The 14,692-nt window shown below is 38.4% G+C and overlaps 1 pseudogene; it reads right to left on the reverse strand.

The window, feature by feature from the left end:
• Nucleotides 1-3,035: 3,035 nt before the first annotated feature.
• Nucleotides 3,036-14,692, reverse strand: part of LOC144291632 (small ribosomal subunit protein uS2-like) — a 31,809-nt pseudogene continuing 20,152 nt past the window's right edge.

A 14,692-nucleotide genomic window follows, 5' to 3' on the forward strand; every position in this document is an offset into this window, starting at 1 on the left:
GGAACTAAAATTGTTCAGTAGTTTGGTCTACTGTTAGAAATACAAAAAATTTTCCAACCCGAGCAAAAATAACAGCCCATTGTGGATTGATGTTTGTCTTTTACATAGGAATAGGAAATCAGTTAAGAGATCAAAAGTTCTTTAAAACACTTCTACCCACCACAGGCTTTTGATAACTTTGGAAGGTGATTAGAATGAAAAGAAACAATTAAAAATTAACACCATATTTTTGATAATAAAAATTGGCTACGGAAAGGAAAAATATATTAAAGCATCACTGTAGGATGATTGTGATACCAGAATAGTAGAGACAATCCAAGTCAGCTCTTCTCTTCCTTGTAGAGACCAAACCATGAAAGACTTGCTCTTCCAGGGTCCCACAGGAAGTCACTGATAACATGCCTCCATTCTCTCAGTAAGAGATGAAAGTGGAACTGGGGACACGTGTCTCACATGCCCTTTGGTAAATGCTGAATCTTTTTGTGTTTTATTTATTTATATTTTTATTTTTTTTTAAAGATTGTATTTATTTATTTGAGAGCATGTGTGTGTGTGTGTGTGTGTGTAAGAGAGAAAGAGAGAGAGAGAGCAAACATGAATGGGGGGTAGGGCAGAGGGAGAGGGAGGAGCAAGTTCTCCGCTGAGCAGGGAGCCCCATGTGAGGCTAGATTTGAGGACCCTGGGATCAGATGATCTGGGCCTAAGGCAGATGCTTAACCGACTGAGCCACCTAGGCACCCTAGGTGTTTTTCTAAAAAAATATATATAATGCTATAAAAGTTATATGAGAAGCATATGAGAAGGTGACCACAAATCTAATTAGTTAATCAGGTCTAATTACCACTAGCTATAGTTTCTGAGGTGATTCTCACTGATGCTGCATACAGCTTTTGAAATATTATAGTTTAATAAAAGTAATTTACATGATACTGTTGATGAAGAAGGTAACATAGAACTAACTTACACATGTCTAGATCTGTGTTTTCAAATCATATCCTCTGAGATGGCAGTGGTCGTCTCAGAGGAAAGGGTCCCTAATGGAAAAAGTTTGGAAAACTTGGTTTAAAGAAAGTTTAGGAAGATTCTTTCCTGTAGGACTACTTAGAGCCTGTAATAATCTAAGGAGCCCTGTGAATCCTCCCATTGGGGTAAACTATGTAATATTTCTCAAATATACTTGTCCGTGGAATTCTGATTTTTCACTAAGTAACTATTAACATTCCACCAGAATGCTTGTGCTTTTGAGAAACACAGTTTAGCCATGTAGTTCCAAAATGTCTCTTTCACTTTTTCTGAAACTCAGTTTTTCATGTAACTCATTCTAAATATTTATGTTGACTCTTATGATCTCAATTTAAAATTTCCTAGAGTTCCATTATGAGGAGACTATCGTCCAGATGGGCTCTGTGACTTGCTGGTTGGCTCTCTCTTCTCTCTACTCCATTTGTCCAGAAAATCTCCCTTGACATCCTGCTCTCCCCAGCCCCAGGGGACCCTCTTTCATTCCACTTACCATGGGTGTTACCGTTGTTTGTTTGGACTGCGAGCTCCCTGAGGTCAGGGGCCATGCTGTATTCTTTACATTCCCATTTCCTAGCACAGGGCCTATTGTTTATTAATTCAGCAAATATTTTTTTGACACTGCAAACAAGACAGAGAAGAACGCAGCCTTTTTAGAGCTATAGTCTATTGAGGGAGAGAAGGAAGCAATTGCCAAAAGATGTGAGAGATGCTGTGATAGAAGAAATGCAGACTGTTCTCAGAGAGACACTCTAGGGAAGGTTTCCTGAGGGATTGATACCTATTTTGAGACCCGAAAAATGAACAGGAGCTAGTGGAAAGGTGCATGTAGTAGGCTTTCATGGAATACTCATTGGATGAATTAATGTATTCCTGCAGGAAACAGAACCTTGATTACCTTATTTTTTTCAACGGTTCTTTTTCCTTTCATCCGAAGCAATTCCTTTCTGATTGTTCCAATTCTTGAATCTGTTTTCGAAGTGTCATGAAGTTTTTGGAGACATCCTTAATAGGTTTACTTTTGCAAATATTTTATTGCCCTCACATTCTTATTGCTATTATTGTTAGCATTCATTTCATATTTTTATCAATACTGTGTGTGTATGTTTTGCTTTTTATTTGGTACATACTTTCTGTGCAAGATAACTTTTATAACATTTACAATAAAAATTTTGTGCATAGAAAGGGCATTGAAGCAGTGAAATATTTACATCCAGCATGCGTCTGCATCAAAGTATATTTTACAGATAACTAACTTCTTTTATACTGATTTTAATCATTACTATCATGCTCAACAAGTTTTCAGAACCCTTTTGCATATATTATCTCATTTGAAATGAAAAATTCACAAGATTTTCAATCAGTCATTAACTCCCCAAGCAGCCCTGCAGAGTAGACAATACCAGCATTGTCCCTTTATAAGTAGCCCTACCTCCACGAATGAAGAAGAAACTGAGTCAGAAAGATGATAAATAATTAGTCTGGCCATGAAGTGGTATTATATAGGGCACCTAGCTGTTTTTGGATTTTCAAATATTTACTCATTTTGTTTCTTATGTAAATTTGGCAGATTTCTTTTATCTCTTGGATAAGTACTTCATTGTAGAGAACCTTGAGGATTGTTCTCGGTCATCTTACATGAGAATTATTTGTGCTTAGAGAAATAATACTATATGCTTTACTTTATGGACCACATAGTGCCTAGAGTCTTAAGAAGGGTTGTCTGATATGAGTTTTAGTTTTGAGTTTGTGGCACTTTCATATTCATTTGCAGAGACAGTTCAAAATGTTTAAGTTATGTACCTATCACTATTCTGATGCCATAAACAGGTGTAGAATGCCTGAACACACAACGTTGTGTCTTTGGTTGTGTCTTTTATGTTTTCTTAGCCTAGGTACCAAAGTGCCCTTTAATGGCTTGAAAGTGACTACATGGACAGCAGGTTAAGATTGACCTCAATCAGAGCTAGGTTATTTATTTATTTATTTTAAGAAACTGTTTATTTTCTGTCAACCTTATTTCCATCTTGTTCCTTCTGTGGAAGAGCAGCTTAAGACCACTAAGTGGTCGTTCGTACCCATTCAGTGGCCTGAGCAGTGGGAGCTGCAGACCCATCTTCAGTGGCTGGCTGAGCTCCAGTCTTCAGTGGCGAAGTGCTGACTATTCACAGTCACTATTCAGTCACTCTGAAGTGCACAGAGGGCACCTGCACACTCCAGGCCAGTCTGCAACTTCAGGCTGAGTAGCAGTGAACTCAGGAGCTCGAGCCGTCCATTCACCCTGAAATTCCTCCTTAGTCACAGCCTTTTCAGCAGCAGCCTGTTCTTCCTTTTCAATCTCTTCAGGATCTCTGCAGAAGTAGAGGATGGGGAGGACTTCCCATGGGTGCTCTCGGGAAAGGGTGCCACGCATGCACAGGACTTCCCGGGCCAGCATCCACATCAGACCCACTGAGTGAGCTCCCTTGTTGCAAGGGAAGGCATTGTGCACATAGTGCAGAGGAGAGTCTGTTACACTGAGCAATGGTAGGCAGGTGAACATAAGACGCCTCTGTGAGAGGCTGGCGGTCAGCCCTGGGATCAGAAGTAGCCTCCAGAAGCCTTGGCTCTCCTTGGCTGGATCTGGTTAGTGAAGGTTCCAGGAGTGAAGCAGCCAGCAAATCTCAGCACAGCTCGCTGGCCAGTATTCCTGGATGATAGAACACTGACATCAGCTGGGTTTTCTTTTTATTTTTTTTTAAGATTTTATTTATTTATTCATGAGAGACACACAGAGAGAGGCAGAGACACAGGCAGAGGGAGACGCAGGCTCCATGTAGGGAATCTGATGTGGGGCTGGATCCCAGGTGTCCAGGATCATGCCCTGGGCCGAAGGCAGATGCTCAACCGCTAAGCCACCCAGAGATCCCCTGGGTTTTCAATGGCAACAGTGGCATCAGCGGCCAACAGAAGCTTCTCCCAGGTTCTCTTCAGATTTATGATGTAGATACCATCCCTTTTCCTTTCGTAGATGTACTGTTCCATTTGGAAGTCAAGGTTGGTGCCACCTAAGTGGGTTCCGGCTGCAAGGAATTTGAGGACATCCTCCTCCTTCATTTGCAGAGCATCAAGGGCTCTGGATGTTTTTTAAGTTTCCCTTTAAGTTACAATGGGAATGCAAAACAACGCCGCCGTATGGATCCTTCCCTGGGTAGCGTGGAAAACGATTCTTTTTTTCTTAATACTAAAATAGGAATTTGTTAACCAATGACTGCATGTAAGTGTAGAAGAAAGAAAGGATCATGGTGTAGTTAACTCTTTGGAGGTTAAAAATGACCATATAGGTGGTCAGAAGATAGTGCATTGACCTTAACTTGCCTACTTTTTTTCCCCCTATAGACCCAGTTAGAGGTTTGAATATTAGAAACACCTTTTTTTTTTTCATCTAAAAATCATTCATTCATTTACTGAACCTAATGGGGGATGCAGCTAAGAGCAAGAGTAGGCAGAGAAATTTTTAAAAAGCAAACATAGATGCCAAAATATCTTTGCATAATATTTCACAGGCTAAAGATAAGAAGAATGCATCATCATTAGCTCACTTAATTCCAAAGCCAGGTTATTGGTTTTCCAGCCAACTAGAATTTGAAATTAGAATATTAAAGTTATTACAGATACAGGAATATTGATAGCAGTAAGTAGGAACAGCTGAAAGCTGAAAGAGATGAACATAAATAAATAAATAACAGATATAGGAAATAAAAAATAACTATGTAGAAGAATTTCTTTTCAGAGCAATAAACTCAGTGTTAACAGCTAAGAAGAATCTGACTACAAAATAATTGATGTTTATTATGATGGCTCCAAATCATCAATAAAATGATGACTATGTCTGTATAATCAGTTTGAGGAGGTAAGGAAGTATGAAGTATATGTTTCAGAAGGAATTTTATAAAAAGGGTTGAAGTCAACCAAAAAACAGTTTTTTTTTTAAATTTTTATTTATTTATGATAGTCACAGAGAGAGAGAGAGAGGCAGAGACTCAGGCAGAGGGAGATGCAGGCTCCATGCACCGGGAGCCCGATGTGGGATTCGATCCCGGGTCTCCAGGATCGTGCCCTGGGCCAAAGGCAGGCGCCAAACCGCTGCGCCACCCAGGGATCCCCAAAAAACAGTTTTGATGTTAGTCCTCGTTTGTGTGGAAAATCTTATCCTCTGTCAATGCTAGAAATAAGAGATCCTTATACTTTGTAAAGTAGCTGGTGTCTTCACAATGGGGTTGAAATTGTCCCCAGACATTTAAGGATTTCTTTCTTTCTTTTTTTAAAATTATTTATTTATTTGTGAGAGAACATGCTAGCACACAAGCAGGAGGAGGGACAGAGGGATAGGGGAAAACAGACTCCCCAGTTAGCGTGAAGCCCAACGCAGGGCATGATCCCAGGGCCCTGAGATCATAACTAGAGCTGAAGTCAGATACTTAACCAACTGAGCCACTCAGGTGCCCTCAGAAATTTAAATTTTCAAAAATAATATTTAAAATCCCCTCATTTAGAGGCTTAATTTTCTGAGTGATCTTATGACAGGAAAGAGAGATACTAATAACTATTCCCTTTGTAATCATTTGCCCTTTTCATTTGTTTTGTTTATTTTGTTTTTCATGAAAATTTTGATGACTTTGTCTCAGTGCCCTCTTCACTTCAGAGAGCTATTTTATGTCTGTCAAATGTCATGTTACATGCTATAACAACACCACATGGTTATATATAATGCCATAAAATATCTGTATGTGACATCTAGTCACAACTCTGACAAAGAAGATGATCAGATTCCATTATATATTTAAGAGTCTATGTAAGAGTCTATGTGACATTTACATAGGCTACTTCCATGCTCATCTCTGTGGTGCTAATTTTTAAAATCATCGTTGTTTTCTCGTTTCCTTCAAATTAACCATTATATGGAAAAAAAAGATAATGCAAAACAAAAATTTTGTTTTGTGGAGCTAAAGATACATTCCTTAAAAATCTCAATCATTTTTTTTGTTTTGTTTTTAATAATAAATTTATTTTTTATTGATGTTCAATTTGCCAACATACAGAATAATACCCAGTGCTCATCCTGTCAAGTGCCCACCTCAGTGCCCGCCACCCAGTCACCCCCACACCCTGCCCTCCTCCCCTTCCACCACCCCTAGTTCGTTTCCCAGAGTTAGGGGTCTTTCATGTTCTGTCTCCCTTTCTGATATTTCCCACTTATTTTTCCTCCTTTCCCCTTTATTCCCTTTCACTTTTATTTATATTCCCCAAATGAATGAGACCATATAATGTTTGTCCTTCTCCGATTGACTTATTTCACTCAGCATAATACCCTCCAGTTCCATCCACAAATCTCAATCATTTCTATTAAAACACTGGTGGTCATTGCATACATTCTAGACCATCTGAAACAGATAATTTGTAAATATATAGTAATGTCTCCCAGGCATGCTATTTTAGAAAATTTGTATGAAAAAATTTACAAAACAAGTATATCTCACACTATTATTTTTGAGGGGAGTAATATAAGAACAGGATTATATATTAAAGTAGGAAATATTATTCAAGAAAATGGAAAAAAAACCCCTCTGAAGTAGAGAATAGAAGAAAAAGTTGTACCTGGAAAAAAAGGAAAAATAGTGGAATTTTAAAAAGCTTTCTATTTTAATGACATGGTAACAGGGGAGAAAGTGAACTCACATGAGATTTGATTTGCTAGCGTCCCACGATAACTACACCTAGCTTCTGAATTACTGGATTTGGATCTGTGAAACAACTTTAGAAGGAATCCTAAGTGATTGAATTTATTGCACTGGCCATCAGTGTGGGCCTTTCTAGGTGAAGCCCCTCTGTTTTTTGGGGGATTGAGTCGTGTCTTTAGCAACTTGTACATTTCTTCAGGTGTTCCATTAAAAGAATCTCACAAAAAAGAATTTACCCAACTATAGCAGAAAGCCTTTAAACAGAACTGAAGTATCTCAATCTTTTTCTTTTGATGTCTCTTAGGAATTAGCTAAATTATCGCCACTTCATAATTTTACACTATCAGAACTTAAAATGGAGGAGACAGATGTTTAATATTCCAAGCATGACCCAAATACACAATACAAAGAGATCTGAGAGAAAAGACTTTTGCCGAACTCTCCATAGAGCTATAATTGAGAGGAAAAAAGCACCCCAAATAACCAATATATAAATAAAATAAAATAAAAAAACCAAACCAAAAACCAGCCAACCACACACAGTCTCAGTGGTTACCTAACTTATAGTCCATGTCAATTTCTTTCATGCTAAGGGAATGACTAGCTAATTAGAATTTTTGAATAAAACTGTGTGACACCCCCCTCTTTTTTTACTTTGCATCCTCTTAGTCAGGTATCCGCAAATACTATTCGTGCCAATTGTCTGAGAGAAAAATATAGACTAATTAAAATGCTAATCTTTAGTAAACACATAAGTACTTGCATGAAAATTAAACACTTGGGCTGCTAATTTATGAATACGTGCTCACACATCAGGAACACTGCAACTAGTGTGGACTTCACAGTCTTGGGCTTAACAGCTTCGTCTACATGTCAAATCCACTTCAGGGCTGAGAGTATCTACCATTGAAATCACCCAGTGTGCCTTCTCTCAAGAGTGTCTAAGGAGAAAAGAAAAGTGATGTGCACTTTGAGAAGATTATTTAAAGCCTGCAGATTCATTAGGAGAGAACTTAATTGTGATCGAATCTATAATCCTTTCAGTTCATCCCATAAATAATAACAGTCTGAACTCTATTGAATCACATGGCCTCTTTTGCACAAACCTATAGAAGAGAGTCCTTAAAATTGAATAGATGGAATTGAATGGACCTGGGAAGTGGGAACTGGAATTTGATGGACAGCCTTTCACCTCTAGGTTATTGGTTTGTATCTGACCCAGGTGATGAAAAGTCGTTGTTCTACAATGGCTGTTTAGTAGTTTTCTGTGTAATGAGCTGTTGGCTCCAGTCCATTCCTCAGTGGACAGGTGTCTGCTCACATTCCCAAATCACCATTCCACTTGTCAGTCACATTTGAGGTCAAGGGCTAAATAGGAACTGGGGCCGAAATTCTTTCTCATTCTGATGAGGACAGGCCTTCCTTTGTTGGTTGACTTGGTTGAAAAAACGAAAACTGCCAGAGTCACTGTTCATGCTCTGCCTATTTTCTGTGTAAGAAGATTTTACTGTGTAGAACTTCTATCATAATGAAAAATTATTAGGTTTTCAAATGGGCATTTTTTTATTGTTACATATCATGGAAAGAGATACTTAAATACACTTCTAGACTCAAGGGACATTAAAATTTAAATGTATTTGCCTAATTGTAACAGGGCTATAGCATTCCAAGAAAGCATTTGTGTCTGACTTTTCTTCATTGACCTGGGAAAATCCTGGTATAGGTTCCAAATCCTGACAAAACTGGCAGGTAGAAGATATTCAGCGGCTGAATGTTATAGGATGTCTTGACTGGAAGAACAGTCCTCTTTGAGGGGAAAGGTAGTAGAAGACATATAGGAAAGTCTTTAATGCTTTTTGGAATTTATAAAATGGAGATAAGCTGTTTTGGCTTAAACCTCATTTAAATACTTTTGTTTCTATAAGTTCCACCATTCTAAAAATATGGATTTATATTTATTAGCATTTCTGGGGAAGTTTGTGGCCTAGAGTGACTGGTCAAGGCCAGAAGTCAGAGGACTCCGATGTTTTAACCCTGAACTCTTGGGAGAGTTTTCCACTACCAATAACTGATATGGTTTCTTACATAAACTGGATATTTCAGACAAAGATATGCTGCCAGTAAGAGTTATACAGTTCCTGTTCACTTGCTTCCGTAGATCTGGTCTCTATTTGCTGGAGAAAGAGTATATCAACTTAGGTTATTTTATTTTCTATCTTGATAGAATTTATTGCCAAATACATTAACTTAATAAAAGGGACTGGATTGAATGACAAACCTTATTTTTATTTTTTACTTTGTTTTATTTTATTTAGTTTTTATTTAAGTACTCTCTACACCCGAGGTGGGGCTCTAACTCACAATCCCAAGATCAAGAATGCTATGGTCTTCTGACTGAGTCAGGTAGGTGCCCCAAATGACAGACCTTAACCTTTCACCCAGGCTTAATTATCATGACCTCGTAAGCTCATTTTTAGGTCTGAATCTCTCTTTGTGATTACAGATTGCCGGCTAGCTTATCTCACTGTTTCTTTTACTGATAGATCTGATAACAAACATTCTATAGCTGTAGTTCTTAGAAACCGAAAACATAATAAAATACCAGGAACCCCGACGTCTAATATGAAACCAAATGTTTCGCCATTTCTTGAGAGAGATATTTTCATACATTTGGCCGGTTTTCTTGTCTTGTTTTTATATTTGCTTTTCTTAGCTCCACTGAGAAAATGATATATTTTTCTAAGTCTTTATTGGTAAAAACAATACCAGAATTCCCATGGCACCACCTGTAGATAAATATCAATTGATTTTTTCTCTATGCCTTCATGATATTATGATTAGGAAATCTGAAGAGTAAACATTTGATTTGAACCCTGATAATACCTAAATAGTTAATGTTTCCTTCCTTAGGAAACAAGCTTTATTAACTTCAAAATATTAAGAAGTTCAAAGACTGCTTAATATTTTGAAACAGCAATAGTATAGATATTTATTGAATGCCAATTAGGTAAGAATCAGTGAGAGCCAAGAGTCTTAGGAAAAATTATGATAAATTTTATTGCAAATTAGAATCAGTGCAGGTAATCAGGACTATTCGTATTATACTCTCCTTTAGTGCGATTTTAAGAATAGAATGATTTGGGGCAGCCTGGTAGCTTAGCGGTTTAGCGCCGCCTTCAGCCCAGGGTGTGATCCTGGAGACCCAGGATTGAGTCCCACGTCGGGCTCCCTGCATGGAGCATGCTTCTCCCTCTGCCTGTGTCTCTGCCTCTTTCTCTCTGTGGGTCTCCCATGAATAAATAAATAAAATCTAAAAAAAAAAAAAAAAAAAGAATAGAATGATTTCCTCTTTCTATAAGGGGGCATTTCTTAAAGCAATAGGTAGGCTACTTTATCTACAGTGGTTCCTACTGGACTTGAAGGCCTGTGAAAATCCTGGCACAGCAAGAATCTTATTATACCATGTCATCCATGTTTAACTTCTTTATTCTTATTGTTCTTTGCTGTTCAGTCTGATTGCTCAACACCTCCCTGATTTGTAAGGGTTTAATTCTTAGTGCTTTTCTGATACTTGTTAAATGATGCTTATTGTGGTCATCGTGCCTTCAGGCCCACAATGCAGGACCCTGACAAGTGTGGTAAAGGGATGCCACCCAAATTTCTAGGGCCCGTATTCTACACCAGATCCTCTACCTGAAGGTAGATTAATTTTCAGAAAAACAAGCAAGTCCGTATTCCTCCAGTTTTACTCAAAAAATCATGCTGGATTCCAGTCATATTCAGTAAGTGTGTGTGAAATGAAAGTTTGGGCAGGTGGTAGAGGTGACTTGTGGCACCCCACTCCAGCCTGCAGAGTAAGTGATGCGTATTAGAGACAGATGGGCACAGCGGTGGAGGAGGACCTGGGTTGAAGCCTACATCATCACCAAAGGTGTGGCACGTGTGTGTGTGTGTGTGTGTGTGTGTGTGTGTGTGGTGTTTTAAACACTACTGTATTCAGTTAATCACATTGCTGGAAAACAAGTCTTGTGGTGGCATTAGTAGGAGGTTTGCGACAAGTTATTCAGTCTGGCAATTATTGCAAATTAGAACTTTATTCAGGAAAGGATATCAATTTAAGAGTAGAGAGAACACATTTACTATAGTTAATTCAGACCCTCTTTGAATGGGGTACATTTTCTTAGAAGCGGCCATAGAGATAAATGCATCACGTGACTGTCGGAACCGAACTGCTGAATGAAGATATTGGAGGACTGGAGCTATTCATTTCCATTTACAGAATCCAAATTGCTGAAAAGTCATGGGAAGGCAGGAAAGAGACTTGCTGTTTTTTAAAATGCTCCCTGGCATTTGTCTGCCTGCGTCATCCAATGCAGTATCTCATTCTGCTGCCACCCGGAGTCCCATTCACTGGTTTGTTTAACCTCAAAGTGGGAAAGTAACTAACACAAATACATTCATTGTCCATGCTCTAATAGAATTAAGATTCCCAATACACTGCCTGCATTTGAATGAGGTTTGTTACACACTAGCTTTTATGGTCACACCCTTTTCCCTTGATGGTTCTTAAGAATGGCAGAAGCAGGAGACCAGAAATTTTGTAAGCTCATAAATATGAAGCACACTGTGTTTAAATAATGCCAGGGTGGTGATACAAATGGACCAATGCCAGGAAGCTCAAAGTTAAAGCTAACAATTCCTCCTTACACCACTATGAATAAGAAGGAAGGAGAAAGGGGCACTGTGTTCGTTACAGTTGTGCTGCCAGCAGACTAGGATAACTCTGTCTAATGGGCCACTGTGGCACAGAGCTTTGAATCGCACGCTGTTTATGCAGAAGACAGGAAGTAGATCTATTCTACTCTAAAAAGGCCAACTTGATGTTGGGGAATTACATAATGTTTGTTTCACACTGTACATTATCAACCTGAGTGATTGTAAGCATTTGGAATAAACCTGTATCTAGTTTCCTGCCAGTCAGTGGCGAAGACAGTGCAGGGCATTAGAAATGGAAGCAGCCACTCTTGTGACTGTGGGCATCAGCTGTTCTTGCAACCGTGCTGCTTGGATGCTGTTGTCTCCTCTTTCCTCCTCCTACAGTAATATCAGGGCCTACACCTAGTTTTGTAAACACTGTGGTGAGGAGTATCAGGGCATCACGTTTCTCTGTCGTTCAGAGGTGGACTCACTGCTTTGACACAAAGTGCTACAGTTTGATGGCTTTTAAAATTTTTAATAATTTTTGCTTTGATATCCTGGAGTTTGCCCTTTGGTTATTTGGTGACTGACTCTCAGGGATCTGAATTTTGCTCTGTCTTTGCCAAAGTGAAACTGGCAGTGTACTTTTGATGATTAGCATGGATTACATTTGTGGTTGTGGAGAAGCCAATGTTTGTCTTCTTCTAAGGCTAAAGTGAGAGAAAGATACATTTCTTTTAATTAGCAATTCTTGGAAGAAGTAATTTTCTAAAATGCGAAAACTTAAAAAATAAAATAATAAATTACATGTCATTTTCTGCTTGATATGAGATTGTGTTGAATAGGCTACCTTCATAATCTTTGACTTCATGTTTCAAATGAACTAAATTTCTTGTTATTCCAAATTGCATATCCTCTGCTTTACCTTCTTTTTGTTTCTTTTACAATAGATTTTAGTGATGGCCTGGATTTCCCAATGCCTGAGTTAACCCATGATTGTAGATAATGTCCATTTGACAACCATGTTCATCCTTTTAGGGTTCTAGATTCTCTTCTGGGCCAATTAAACTGAGAGATGCTTGAATTCTTGAGTATCCCCCTTCCCAGGCTCATGGCTCCAAAGGCCGCACACTTAGGGGTACCGTGTCGGAGGTATAATCTTTTTCCTAGCAGGTTTTAAAGTGTAATAATAATGATGATGATGATACCACTACCAGCTAATTATACTTTACTCATTCATCTCTGGGTACCATCAGTGATGCTAGTTTTAATTAGGAAAAATATATTAATATCTCTGATAATTAGTTACAATAGAAGACTACTACCTGATTTGTGAATATCAAGGAATATAGCTGATTATCCTGTGGCTCAGTGATGTCAGGTCCAGTGTCTCTAGGATTTTCTGGGCCTTTTCCTCAAGTTCCAAGATGGTTGCCACAATTTAAGTCCTCCCCTCTGTGTTCAAAGCAAAAAGTCAGAGGAAAGAGTAGAGCCAGCTGCCATGATCCATTTTACAGGAAAGCAAATATTTCCCTAGTGACTCCTACCAGACTGTTTGATTCTGTCTCACTGGCCAGAATGGCACCATATGACCAGCCCTAGCTGTATGGGAGTCTGGTTTGCGAGTCATTAGCTCTTTCACCTGTGTGGGAATAGGAGAAAGGTGTCAGGAATGGCACGGAGTTAGCCAGACCAAGTGCTCTGCACACTGAAGATTAGGACAGCAAGGCTCAGAGGGCTAAGTGATTTTCTTTCTTTTTTTTTTTTTTTTAAGGAGCTGGTGATTGGCAGAGGCAGGATATGAACTCAGGCTGTTTCAGAGCCCATACCCTTAATCATGGTGCCACATAGCTTCTATTTTTCTTAGGTTCTTTTTTTTTTTTTTCCCCTTATGGGGTCTTGGTGACCAGAAGAGATGCTTGTATAAAATAGTTCTCATCAAGTTTGAACCTAAGACTGCAGAACTGTTCCAATTTTTGTTTAATTTATACAGCCCTCATTTGCCACCATATTGCTAAAGATGGAAGTCTCTGAAGCATATTATCTAACTGTATTTAAACAGGCTATCATCTTGTCACTTTCATGTGTTGTTGAATCTCACCACTTATGGACAAATACTGTTATTTTAAGAGCTTTAGTTCCTTTTATTATTTTTTTCCCTACAAACTGAGCATGCCCAAGTATGCATTGTAACCTATAATTAAGATACAGGCTGTCTTATTTCCAAGCAATTTTTCCTTCGCACCACAAACCCAGCAATAGTTTCCTACTGCAACTAATTGTCAGAGATATTAATATATTTTCTCCTAATAAAAAAATAGCATCAGAGCTTCCTTTCACTTTTAAGGTCCCTTGGTTATAAATTTTATTAACTTTGTTATCTGACCAGTAGTTAGTTGTAATCATAGACATTTTGGGGATATCTGCATATATTGCCAGAATGTAAGAAAGATAGAAGATATATAGGGGTTCATTAACTAAAAATTAAGGCACCAGGGAATGGCTTTCTTTAGTTCTCACTGCCACTGTTTTCCTTTGCAATTGCTAGTGAATAGAGCCAGGTATAACACCTAGCAGTACCACATATATTACACACAGATTTTATTTGGTTCATAATAAAGGTGATGCATTCCAATTCCAAAATGGATGAGACTTACATAAAGTCTAAAAAAAAAAATCCAACAACTTTACACCGTGAAGGTCCTAGAATATGTAAACATAAAATATGTAATCTATCTTTGATTTGCGCCATAATGCTCCTTTGCTTTGAAATCATGGCTGTATTACCAAACTGACAGTTTTAATGGAAAAAGTGGCTTTCAAAAGCTGCTGTTGAAAACACACTGCATAATTCTCTAAGCCGTGAATATTTTACTACCAGCATATGCAGGGAGGCAGTGAAAACACACTGGCATTTTATTCTCTGCAAGCTGGGTTGGAGGAAATTCACTGGTGTTAAAACTGCATGTTTGTAATACGATGCAAATTCATAAATACCTATGAATGCGCACTGTTGTTATTGGCAGGCAACAACACTTTGTAGAGTCATTTGGAAGATGATAAATGGGTATGCTTTCATTTGTAATTTGCTCATTCAGCAAACATCTATCAAAGGCCCACTATATTTCAGGAACTGTGCTAGGCTCAATACAAGATGAACGGAAAACCTCCACAACTGCTTTAAATTTCTCAGGATGATGTTTCATGCAGAAGACTCTGGACAAATACTGCCTGGTCACTTGGTCAGGCTGGAA

The sequence above is a fragment of the Canis aureus genome, chromosome 2 (assembly GCF_053574225.1).
Source record: "Canis aureus isolate CA01 chromosome 2, VMU_Caureus_v.1.0, whole genome shotgun sequence".
In the NCBI taxonomy this organism is placed as follows: Eukaryota; Metazoa; Chordata; class Mammalia; order Carnivora; family Canidae; genus Canis; species Canis aureus.